A 13,540-nucleotide genomic window follows, 5' to 3' on the forward strand; every position below is an offset into this window, starting at 1 on the left:
TCTAAGTGTAGGATTTGCGAATCTTCGTTGGTTTCCGCATAGTGATAGTGTTTTAGACGTTGCCCGTTTACGGTGAACGGTTCTGTGGATTTGCCTTTAATTTCTATCGCTCCACTGGGAAAGATGTTAGTGATATGAAAAGGACCTGACCATCTGGATCGTAGTTTTCCCGGGAATAGCTTTAGTCTAGAGTTAAATAAAAGGACTGCGTCGCCTTGCTTGAAGATTTTCCTTGATATACGCTTGTCATGCCATTGTTTTGTTCTTTCTTTGTAGATTCTGGCATTTTCATAGGCGTCTCTTCTGAGTTCCTCTAATTCGTTTATGTCAAGGATTCTCTTTTCGCCGGCGACCTTATAGTTTAAATTCAGATCTCTAATAGCCCAATAGGCCTTATGCTCTAACTCTACCGGGAGGTGACAGGATTTTCCATAAATGAGCTTAAATGGGGTCGTCCCTATGGGGGTTTTATAAGCAGTTCGGTATGCCCACAAAGCCTCTGGTAATTTTAATGACCAATCTTTCCTTGAAGTGGCGACTGTTTTCTCTAATATTTGTTTAATCTCTCTATTGGATACTTCAACTTGTCCACTGGTATGAGGGTGGTAAGGTGTCGCTATCCTATGTCTCACGCCGTATTTAAACAATAGTTTTTCGAGTACCTTGGATATAAAGTGCGATCCACCATCACTGACTACTATTCTTGGGATGCCAAATCTCAGAAATATTATATTCTTAAAGAGTCTAGTTACTACTCGGGTGTCATTTGTTCGATCCATTTTGAAACGTAGTCTACTGCCACGAGTATGTATTTGTTACCGAAAGAGGATGGAAAAGGTCCCATGAAGTCTATTCCCCATACGTCGAAAATCTCTACTTCCAAAATACCCTTTTGTGGCATCTCGTCACGTCTAGATATGTTTCCTGTGCGTTGGCATCTGTCACATTCCTTAATAGCCGCATGTACGTCTTTCCATATAGTTGGCCAATAAAAGTCGGCTTGTAGGATTTTAGAGCAGGTCTTGGATGTACTTGCGTGTCCACCATAAGGAGCGGAGTGGCAGTGTTGGATTATATTTTCTACCTCTTCTTCGGGTATACATCGACGGAAGATACCATCGGGGCCTCTTTTGAAAAGTAAGGGATCATCCCAGTAATAGTGTTTTATGTCGTAGAAGAATCGTTTCTTCTGTTGGTAGGATAAAGTAGGTGGAACTATTCCGGCGGCTAAATAATTGACGAGATCAGCGTACCATGGTGTGACAGATATAGCTAAGGTGGTTTCTACTGGCTTGTCAGAGTTATTCTCTTCCAAAGTAGCTATAAGTTTATCGTACGAGAAATCATCATTAATTGATGTTCTTTCCGGTTCAAGGTTCTCAAGTCTAGAGAGGTGGTCTGCTACTACGTTTTCAGTTCCTTTCTTGTCTTTTATTTCTAAATCGAACTCTTGTAGCAACAAGATCCATCTTAGGAGTCTAGGTTTAGCATCCTTTTTTGTTAAGAGGTATTTGATAGCGGCGTGATCAGTGTAAACTATTATTTTGGCTCCGACCAAGTAGGAACGAAATTTATCTAGCGCAAATACCACTGCTAGGAGTTCTTTCTCGGTAGTGGCGTAATTCATCTGCGCTTCATCTAGGGTCCTACTTGCGTAATATATAACGTGAAGCTTTTTATCCTTTCGTTGTCCTAAAACAGCACCTACAGCATAATCGTTGGCATCACACATTATTTCGAATGGTTCATTCTAGTCGGGTGTCTGCATTATGGGTGCGGAGATCAATGCTTGCTTAAGCGTTTGAAATGCTTTTAAACAGTTATCGTCGAATATGAAATCGGCATCTTTCATCAATAGTCCGGTTAAAGGTTTAGTTATCTTAGAGAAGTCTTTGATGAATCGTCGGTAAAAACCGGCGTGTCCTAAGAAGCTTCGTACTTCTCTCACGGTTCTTGGGGGTTGAAGATTTTCGATTACCTCTATTTTGGCTTTGTCTACTTCAATTCCTCTGTTCGAGATGATGTGTCCTAAAACAATTCCTTCTTGTACCATAAAGTGGCACTTCTCCCAGTTAAGTACTAAGTTTACTTTTACACATCGCTCAAGAACTCTTTCTAGGTTTTCAAGGCATTCTTCAAAACTTTGTCCGTATACGGAAAAGTCATCCATAAATACTTCCATGATGTTTTCGAGAAAGTCGACGAAAATTGCCATCATGCATCTTTGAAAAGTTGCAGGAGCATTACACAGGCCAAACGACATTCGTCTATAAGCGAAGGTACCAAAAGGGCACGTGAACGTTGTCTTTTCTTGGTCATCAGGGTGAATTGGTATTTGAAAGAAGCCTGAATAACCGTCTAGATAACATAAATGTGAATGTTTTGCTAATCATTCTAACATCTGGTCAATGAATGGTAAAGGGAAATGATCTTTTCGGGTTGCTTTGTTTAGTTTCCTATAGTCGATGCACATTCTCCATCCCGATTCGATTCGTTTAGTTATAGTTTCCCCTTTTTCGTTTTCAATAACGGTTATGCCTCCTTTCTTTGGTACTACGTGTACAGGACTAACCCATTTGCTATCAGATATAGGATATATAATGCCTGCTTCTAATAACTTGGTTATTTCCTTCTTTACTACCTCACTCAGGATCGGATTTAGTCTCCTCTGGTGTTCTCTAGAGGTTTTACAGTCTTCTTCTAGCATGATGCGGTGCATACAAATAGAAGGGCTTATTCCTTTAAGATCGGTGATGTGGTAACCTAGTGCGGTTGGATACTTTCTTAAGATATGTAGGAGTTTTTCTGTTTCGAGTCTTCCTAGGTCTGCATTAACTATCACAGGTCGTTCAAGTTCTAAGTCTAGGAATTCATATCTCAGATTTTTGGGAGTGTTTTCAGGTCAAGGGTGGTTTGTTAAGACATTGCGTAGGGTCCGGTGTTATTGCTAAACATTGGTTAGATTCGTCTTCTACAAGGTAGTCGGATGATTTGTCTTCTCCTAACTCTGCTTCTTTTATGCATTCATCAATGATATCCATGAAGTAACATGTATCTTCTATTGCAGGTGCTTTCAAGAATTGGGAAAGAATGAACTCAATTTTCTCTTCACCTACTTCGAAGGTGAGTCGTCCTCGTTTTACGTCTATGATTGCATCGGCAGTTGCTAAGAACGGTCTTCCCAGTATAATGGGTGTAATATCATCTTCTCTAATGTCCATAATTGTAAAATCAGTTGGAATGTAGAATTGACCTATGCGTACGGGAACGTTTTCAAGAATTCCTACAGGATACTTTATGGAACGATCTGCTAGTTGCACAGACATTTTGGTTGGTCTTAATTCTCCCATTTCCAGTTTCTTACATATGGATAAAGGCATAACGCTAATTCCGGCTCCTAAATCGCATAAAGCTTTGTCGATGACAAATTTTCCTATGTGACAGGGTATAGAGAAACTACTCGGGTCCTTGAGTTTAGGAGGCATGTTTTGGATTATAGCGCTACATTCGGCAGGGAGTGTAACGGTTTCGCTATCTTCAAGTTTCCTCTTATTAGAAAGAATTTCTTTTAAGAATTTAGCATATGAGGGCATCTGCGTAATAGCTTCGGTGAACGGAATTGTAACCTTTAATTGTTTAAGGAGATCAACAAATTTTCTAAATTGGCCCGCATCTTTGGTTTTAACAAGCCTTTGAGGGTAAGGGATAGGTGGTTTATAAGGTGGTGGAGGTACATAAGGTTCCTTCTTTTCTGTGGTTTCCTTATTACTCTCTTCCTTTTCCTTAGGTTCGCTTTCCTTAGTTGATTTTTTAGGGTTTTGGTTTTCTATCCTTGGATCAGACGGTCCTTCCACTTCCGTTCCACTTCTTAATATGATTGCATGAGCGTGGCTTCTCGGGTTAGGTTGGGGCTGTCCAGGGAATGTACCAGTTGGGGCAGCAGTAGGCGCTTGTTGTTGAGCTACTTGTGATATTTGTGTTTCCAGCATTTTATTATGGGTAGCCAGGGCATCTACTTTGCTTGCTAGTTGTTTAAGTTGTTCGCCAGTGTGTACATTCTGGTTTAAGAAATCTTTATTGGTTTGTTGTTGGGAAGCTATAAAGTTTTCCATCATGATTTCCAAGTTGGATTTCCTAGGGGCGTTATTGTTAGGCATGAATGGGTTCGGTTTTTGATATCCCGGGGGTACAGCTGGGGCTTGATTTGGAGATTGTCCAGGTGCGTACAAAGCATTATTACTTTTATATGAAAAGTTTGGATGGTTCTTCCAATTTGAGTTATAGGTATGCGAGTAGGGGCTTCCTTGAGCGTAGTTTACTTGCTCTGCTTGGATTCCTGTTAAGAGTTGACAATCCGTAGGAGTGTGACCTTGGATTCCACAGACCTCGCAATTCTGAGTTATAGCAACCGCGGCGGCTGGAGGTGATACATTTAAACTTTCAATTTTCTGGACCAAAGCATCCACTTTTGCATTGACGTGATCAAGGTTACTTATCTCGTACATGCCAGTTTTCGTTTGAGGTTTTTCCACAATTGTTCGTTCGGTTCCCCACTGATAGTGGTTTTGGGCCATGCTCTCGATAAGCTGGTAAGCATCAGCATAAGGTTTGTTCATTAATGCACCATCTGCAGCGGCGTCTATTGTTAGCCTTGTGTTGTACAAGAGACCATTATAAAATGTGTGAATTACTAACCAGTCTTCCAAACCATGGTGTGGGCAAAGTCTCATCATGTCTTTGTATCTTTCCCATGCTTCGAAAAGAGACTCGTTGTCTTTCTGTTTAAATCCGTTTATCTGGGCTCTTAACATAGCTGTTTTGCTTGGCGGAAAGTATCGGGCAAGAAAAACTTTCTTCAACTCGTTCCATGTGGTGACAGAGTTGGAAGGGAGAGACTGAAGCCATCTTCTAGCGCTATCTCTTAATGAGAAAGGAAAAAGACGAAGTCGAATTGCCTCTGAAGTGACACCATTAGCTTTAACAGTATCAGCGTATTGGACAAATACGGATAAATGAAGGTTTGGATCCTCGGTAGGATTTCCAGAGAATTGGTTCTGTTGCACTGCCTGCAACAGCGAAGGTTTAAGTTCGAAGTTGTTTGCTTCGATTGCGGGTGGAGCAATACTTGAATGCGGTTCATCTTGCGATGGAGCGGCGTAATCTCTAAGAGCACGAGCTGGTTCTGCCATCTCGGTTATCGAAGGAAAAATGTTTTTGAAATCAGGAAATTCTACAGGAGGGAGATTGTTTGCAGCACGATATTCCCGAATTCGTCGTAGGACTCGGAGATATAGTTCGATATCGTTGATTCGTAAATAGAGCGGTTCGCCTTGTGAGCGAGTGCGTGGCATACAAATCAACGAAAGAAAGAATAGAAGAAAAAGAAACCTTAGTCTCTACAGCGTAATGGAAGAGTTACGATATCGATTAAATAAAAGTCCCCGGCAACGGCGCCAAAAACTTGATCGCGACTTTATGAGTCGAATTGGGGTACAAACTGCAAGTGCACAGTTCTATCGCGTAGTTTTAAAAGATATCGATCCCACAGGGACTTATGAATCGATATACCGTTATCTAAGGTTACTTCGTAAAGCTAAGGTGGATAATGTTCGATTGTTTGGGGGAAAAGCTAAAACTAAAAATAGAATCTAAATTAAATATTAATAAAGCGGATATCGGTATGTAGTTCGTCGTAATTAGGGAATCAATTCTTTGTCGATTTCTTGATTTTAAAATAAATCTTTTCAGTTGACTCTATTGATTAAAAGTTTTATCTCAAACTCTCGCTCTGTTGAATAAACCATGATTTTATGTTAATGTAGCTGTCACTTATAATTAAGTCAAAAAACCATTTTTTGAAAGCAATACAGTCCATAGAAACTCTTTCCAAGAAAACACTGACCGTTTAAACACCCTTATCTCAAACTCTCGCTCTGTTGACTTAGGTTATATAATTAAATTCGAATGCTTAACTCTCGTCCTCACATTCAATCTTTAAAAATACTTTTTGGAAAAGATCGGAATTTAATTAACTCTAAAACTTGCTCTCGCCCTGATCTAGAATTAATGCCTAATTTACACTGTCCAGTTAAAACCTCAAACTCTCGCTCTATTGATTTTAACTTCTTTATGTCTTTTACTTTCGCAAAAACCTTTGTTATTAAACCTGTAAATTGAGACCGTAAAAAGAGTGATTTTAATTTTAAATTTAATTAAACCGACTTAGTTATGATCCCTTATTCCGCTTACTTCACATACCGATATCTAAGCGAATTAGCCAGACATGCTAAACAAACTTAAATACTTATCATGCATAAACAGACTCATCCCAGGCAGATAATATAAATAAATAATAAAACAAAGCATTAAATAATCATTAAAGAACCTGAAATAAGTTAAACAGTAGTCTTGAACACTCCACCACAAGCCGGTAGGATTTGTTCTTGGATTCTTCAATTAAACAACAAATTAACACGAAGGAAATAAAAAACTGGATTCTAACGTAAGGTTAGATCCGATAAAAAGGTACACAATAGTTTCCGGTGTAGAAACTATTGTGCGAAAAGAATTAACTAAATGCTAAAAAGGAACTAGAAATTGCAAGGGAAATAGTGTAAAACTCGTAAAAGCAATGCTGTAAAAATAATGCTTAAGTTGCTGGAAGAGAAAAAGGCAAAAGCGAAAACGGCAAAAGAAAAATATGGAAAAAGCGTGGAACCCTTTTAGGTTTGGCAAGTGGCTATTTATATTGGTGCCTTGAGTAACTGCTTCCGCTTCCAAAGGTCTTCAACGTGCAAAGTACATAGGCGTGGACATCGGCTTCAACTTTCCCTCAACGTCTCTGAAGCGTTCCTTGCGCCAAAAATGTAGGGGACTGGTGTGACGTTCGTCACACCATGTGTGACGTTCGTCACAGCAGTGTGCAAGGCGTGACGCTCGTCACGCCTCTGTGACGTCCGTCACAGGCACAACACCTGTGTTCTTGTACTTTGGGCTGGGCTTTGACATTTGGTTCATTTTCTCTCCTTTTTGCACCTCCTTTTCTTCCATTTTTACTTGTGCTTCAAAATAAACCACCTGAGACAAATAGGAAGAAAATACCGCATAATATCTAATAAAATGAAGTGAACTGAAATAAATAATGATAAAATTTAATTGAATTAAGTCCTAAAATATGATATAATTTCATGTTATCACTACCTCAATTCCCAAGAAATACTTGAGTTGCCCAAGGTCTTTCATCTCAAACTCTGCTGATAATTTCTCTTTGAGGAAATGTCTCTCAATCAAATCATCTCCTGTAACAATAATATCATCAACATAAACAAGAAGTACAGTCAGTTTTCCTCCTTGTGAATGTTTAAAAAATAAAGTGTGGTCTCCTTGACTTTGCTTATAGCCCAAACACATCATTGCCTTTGTGAATCTTCCAAACCATGCCCGAGGGGACTGCTTTAGTCCATATAAGGCTTTCTTCAATTTACACACCTTGTTAGCTCCATTTGTTATGCCAACACCTGGTGGAATCTCCATATACACTTCTTCCTTTAAGTCTCCATGCAAGAACGCATTTTTAACATCAAACTGTTGCAATTCCCATCCACATGAAGCAGCAAGAGATAGTAAAATTCGAACAGTATTCATCTTTGCCACTGGGGCAAATGTCTCCTCATAATCAATACCATACGTCTGAGTATAACCTTTTGCGACTAGTCTTGCTTTGTACCGATCAAGTGTACCATCAGATTTGTACTTTACAGTATAGATCCATCTGCATCCAACTGGACTTTTGTCTCTTTTCCTTTCAATAATCTCCCAAGTACCATTTTTTTCAAGTGCTCTCATTTCCTCATCCATAGCTTGGACCCAATTTCTATTTTGCAATGCTTCTTCAACAGATGATGGGATTTTCACAGAATCAACAGCTGCAATAAAACTTTGATATTGTGTGGAAAGATGTTTAGTGGAGACATATTGAGAGATAGGGTGTCGATATAGGGAGGGACAAGATCTTTTATCCTTCCTCAAAGCAATGGGTAAATCAACTGGATTAGTGTCACAAGTATCAGAAATGGCACAATCATCACTAGAGGAATCATTTTCAGTACTTACCTCCGGTTCAGGCGGTTGAATTTGTTTCTGGAGAAGGTCAGGTTTACTTCTTCTCTGATACACTAGAGTTGGTGCTGGAGGTGCTGATTCCTGTAAAACAGAAGGCCTTGAAGGACCAGGAACACTTACTGGCTCAGATTCAGGTGTTGAACTAGGACTCAAACTCAAACTAGGTGACAACTCGGGTTCAAGAGAGGGAACACTGATAGGTGCTCTAGGGAGGCTAGGACCAAGGATCAAAAACTCGGACTCAGACTCTGACTCTGACTCTAAGTCACTTATGTTCTCCCCCTGAGACTGAGAACGAGTGAAATATGACACATTTTCATGAAAGGTGACATCTTTGGAGACAAAGAATTTTCGACTCGGAGGATGATAACATTTGTACCCTCTTTTGTTGGGTGCATAACCCAGAAAGATACATCTGACAGCACGGGGATCCAATTTGTTGCGATATTGTTTGTGAACATGAACAAAAGCAACACAACCAAAAATGCGAGACTCAAGAGTGTGTAAGCTAGGAACAGATGGAAAACGTGAAAGCATAAATTGGGCAGGACTTTTATTACCTAACACTCGAGATGGGACCCGATTAATCAGATAGGCAGCAGTAAGAATTGCCTCACCCCAATAAGAGGTAGGAACAGACATTTGAAAAAGGAGAGATCTAGCAACTTCAAGTAAATGACGATTTTTTCTTTCTGCGACACCGTTTTGTTGTGGGGTGTCAACACATGTGAATTCATGGAGAATGCCATGTTTACTAGTGAAGTTGGAAAAGGTATGATTGACATATTCTTTACCATTGTCAGAACAAACTCTTTTTATGCCTTTCCCAAATTGCGTTTGTACCATATTATAAAATTGGATAAATATTTGTGGTACTTCGGATTTAGTATTCATCAAGAATATCCAAGTTACCCGAGTACAATCATCAATAAATGAGACAAACCATTTTGCACCAAAAATATTAGAGGTAGGGGCAGGTCCCCAAACATCAAAATGAATCAAATCAAAAGGTTCATCACTTTTATTAAAACTGGAAGGAAAAGATACACGATTGTGTTTTGCCAACTGACAAACATCACACTTAAAAGACTCAACAGAATGGTGTAAGAACAACGACGGAAACATAGACTTAATTGTATAAAATGGAGGATGACCGAGACGCTTGTGCTGAAGCCAAATTTGTGAGGCTGAAGAGGAAGACTGAGACTGGAAACAGGAGGACAACACCTTTGGATGGTCATCAGAGAAGTAGTATAACCCTTCCTTTTCCTTAGCAATTCCAATCGTCTGCCCCGTGGTAAGGTCCTGAAAAACACAATGGGACATAGAAAAAATTACTTTACAATTCAGATCACGGGTAAGCTTATGGATGGAAATTAAATTGTGGGAAAGTGTGGGAACATGAAGCACAGATTGTAACTGGAATGGAGGTTGCAAGTCAATATTTCCAGTGCCAACAACACAAGCATGAGAGCCATCAGCAACAGTGATATAAGGAATACTCGAAGGTGTGGTATAAGAGCATAATAATGTGGAATCAAATGTCATATGATTAGTAGCACCAGAGTCAAGAATCCACGCATTCTTAGGAATATTACCACAAACAGTAAGAGATCGGGAACACAAACTCTTACCAGTAACTGCTAGAGACCCAGAACCAGAAGGCTTACTCATGGAGTCAATAATCTCAGCCATTGAAAGGACAATCGAGAGAAAACAAACCAAGAAACAGGATGTGTTAGGGTTTCAAAGATGAGTGAACAAAAACAAGAAGCACGATGTACTACAACACAAAACAACAATGACCCAAACACCCAAAAACAACAACAAACTGCAGTACAAAAAAACTCCGCTACAAGGCGGCTAGGGTTTAGGCGGAAGCGAATCCCCTAAAATCGGGAGCTCTTGATACCATGTTGTAAAATATTTTACTGATATATTAGAAAGTTATTCTTACATGTTACATCTACATGCTTTAAATAAGAGAGAATAGAAAACCTAATGGGCTTTGACTAATGGGCCTCATTACTAATAGAAATAATTATTATTTACAATCTAATATTTACAACACTACCTTTCTTTTAGTGCCAAAACTAGGAACTACTGACTATAACAACTTTGGAAGATAATATTGCAAATTTGATTTATATAAGTGTTGGAAAATATATTATTTTTGATACATGATATTGATACTAAGCTACCTTTCTTTTAGTGCCAAAACTAGGAACTACTGAATATAACAACTTTGGAAGATAATATTGCAAATTTGATTTATATAAGTGTTGAAAAATATATTATTTTTGATTTTATTATTGTCTTTAATACTATATTTATTTTTCTTTATTCTCCATTAAGGAAAAAATAAATTGTAATAATTGTATCTTCACTATATAAATCTGCCTAAGGCTGACGAATAAAATATAACACGTTTTACCTACTTTTTCCAATATGGTATCAAGAGCACTGGGTTAGGGATTACCGTAAAAGCTTTCCTCAACCTATTTTTGTTGGGTTAGGGGTTACCATAAAATTTTCCTCAACATATTTTTTTGTTCGACCCAATTCACATACTCGTTAAACTCCTATGGCAAATGACAACAACAGGTGGCCTCCCCTATCACAGGCATACACTGGATCCAACCATGGCGACCAACCACAATCTGATTCGGGCTTCGGTCGCGGAAACGGCTGTGGGCGCGGAAACGGTGTACATGAGGAACCGTCGGTGGTCATAAACAATGGCAGTAATGACGACAACAATGGAAACAGGAACGACATTGTTTTTGGTGACAGTTATTCCAACATAGGCGGTAATGATCAAGATGGTTCCTCATACTCCCTCAAGGTCAATATCCCTAAAATGAATGAGTAGTTGAACCGGCAACAGCCAACAGGAGACCCTCGTTACAAACAATGGAAGTCGGAAAACTCCTTGATTATTGCGTGGCTGGTAAGCTCTATGGAAACTGGAATAGGTAAGCCTTACATGTTTTTACCTTCCGCAAAGGATGTGTGGGAAGCTGTTAAGGAAACATACTCTGATATTCAAAACTCCTCTCAAATTTTTGGTTTAAAGTCAAAGGTATGGCATGCGAAACAAGGTGACAGGAGTGTAACTGCTTATTACAATGAACTGTTAACACTGTGGTAAGAGCTAGATCTCTGTTATGATGACAATTGGAGGTGTACAAAAGACAATGTTTTGTTTCTCAAGAGGCAAGAAAATGATCGTGTATTCATGTTTCTCGCTGGGCTCAATAAAGACCTTGATGAGGTAAGAGGTAAAGTTTTAGGAAAAATACGATTGCCAACTCTTCGTGATTTTTTTGCAAAAATAAGAAGGGAAGAGGCACGACAAGGAATTATGATGGACAAGATACAACGAAATTCTGAATTTGAAGGCTCAGCTCTGGCTACTAGGAACCTTGACAAGGGAAGAAGGTCAGACAAAGTTCCTTGGTGTGATCACTGCAAGCGCGAATGGCATACACGTGAAACTTGTTGGAAGCTCAAAGGCAAACCTCCTAACTGGAAGAAGAAAAATAGTCGTGCATTTCAGGCTAGTAATTCTGATCAAGGGCAGAAACCTCCTCCGTCTCAGTTTCCACTCACTACGGAGCAACTAGACAGACTGTACAAACTCCTCGAGTCTCCAACCCCTTCTTGCTCTATAGCAACAAAAGGTAATTCTGCATTTCTTAGTGTCAGTCTCAGTCATACCTGGATAGTAGATTCAGGAGCCTCCGATCACATGACAGGTGAATCTACTTTGTTCTCGTCATATAGTCCATGTGCAGGTAATAAAAAAATAAAAATTGCAGATGGCTCTTTGTCAGCCATTGCAGGTAAATGGTCAGTTGTGTTGTCTCAAATGTTACCTCTTAAAATGTCTTTCATGTTCCAAATTTATCTTGTAATTTAATATTCGTGAGTAAATTAGTCCAAGATATAAATTGTCAAACTATTTTTTTCCGATCTCACTGTGTCTTTCAGGATTTGAACTCGGGGAAGATGATTGACAGTGCTAAGGAGAGTGGAGGACTCTACTACCTTGAAATTGGATCTGCATCACAACTACCTTAAAAAAACAATAAGTTCCTGCTTTGAGTCTTTTTTTGTTTTGAATAATAAAGATGACAACATTATGATATGACATTTAAGATTAGGTCATCCTAGTTTTCGTTACTTAAAACACCTGTTTCCTAAGATATTTCACAATAAAAAAATTTCTTCGTTTAAATGTGAAGCATGTGAATTTGCAAAGCATCATTGTTCCCAGTTTTCAATACAACATTATAAACCATCAAAACCTTTTTCTATTATACAAAGTGATGTTTGGGGCCCTAACCGTACAAGTACACTCTCTCTCAAAAAATGGTTTATCACATTTATAGACGATCATACAAGAGTATGTTGGGTGTACTTGTTAAAGGGGAAATCAGATGTTTGTCAGACTGTAAAGAATTTTGTTTTAATGGTGCAAAACCAATTTCAAACAAATATCCAAATCTTTAGAAGTGATAATGACAAAGAATATTTTAACACTATCCTGGGTGATTTTTTTTCTAAAAAATGGAAATGTACATCAAAGTTCATGTCCTAATACTCCTCAACAAAATGGAGTGGCCGAAAGGAAAAATAGACATTTACTAGAGGTTGCTAGAGCTCTACTTTTTTCAAATAAAGTACCAAATTATTTGTGGGGCGAAGCTGTTTTAACAGCTGCGTATTTAATTAACAGAATGCCCTCCCAAATTCTCAAATTTCAAACTCCTATTAACGTCTTCAAAGAATGTGTTCCTAGTACTCGTGTTTTAACTGATTTGACTTTAAAAATCTTTGGTTGCACAACCTTTGTTCATGAACATAAAAATGTTGGAAAACTTGAGCCACGTGCTATAAAATGTGTCTCTGTTGGATACTCCCCAACCCAAAAAGGATATAAATGTTTTGATCCAGAAAATAAGAAAATGTTTGTCACTATGGATGTTACATTCTTTGAAAATAAACCTTTTTTTGATGACACTCATATTCAAGGGGGGGAGATAAACGAAGACTCGTTCCAAATTGAGGACATGAGTTTTTTAAATAACTTATCTTTACCAATATCACAAAATTCTAAGTTTTTTACACCTGCACCAACAGAAAATGACCACGATTCTTCATCTGATCCTACTCCTGTCATGAGTAAGGAACCTTGTGAGTCCGAGCCTACATTTTCTTTTGTAGAAAACAATGAGAATCCTGAAAACGATGTTAATAATGATCTAATTGAAATGCCACAAAATAATGAGTCACTTAAACAAAACAAATTTGAATTAGGAAACAAGACTTGGAAAGGAAAGGTTTTTGTGAAAAAGCATCATAAAGGAAAGGACAAGTTCACATCTCAACACTGCCAGGAATCTGAACCGGGGAA

The 13,540-nt window shown here is 38.6% G+C and overlaps 1 pseudogene; it reads left to right on the forward strand.

Moving 5' to 3' along the window:
- Positions 1-4,704: 4,704 nt before the first annotated feature.
- LOC127089229 (uncharacterized) lies at positions 4,705-4,804 on the forward strand (annotated as a pseudogene).
- Positions 4,805-13,540: the final 8,736 nt, after the last annotated feature.

This window comes from Lathyrus oleraceus, chromosome 5 (genome assembly GCF_024323335.1).
Source record: "Lathyrus oleraceus cultivar Zhongwan6 chromosome 5, CAAS_Psat_ZW6_1.0, whole genome shotgun sequence".
NCBI lineage: Eukaryota > Viridiplantae > Streptophyta > Magnoliopsida > Fabales > Fabaceae > Lathyrus > Lathyrus oleraceus.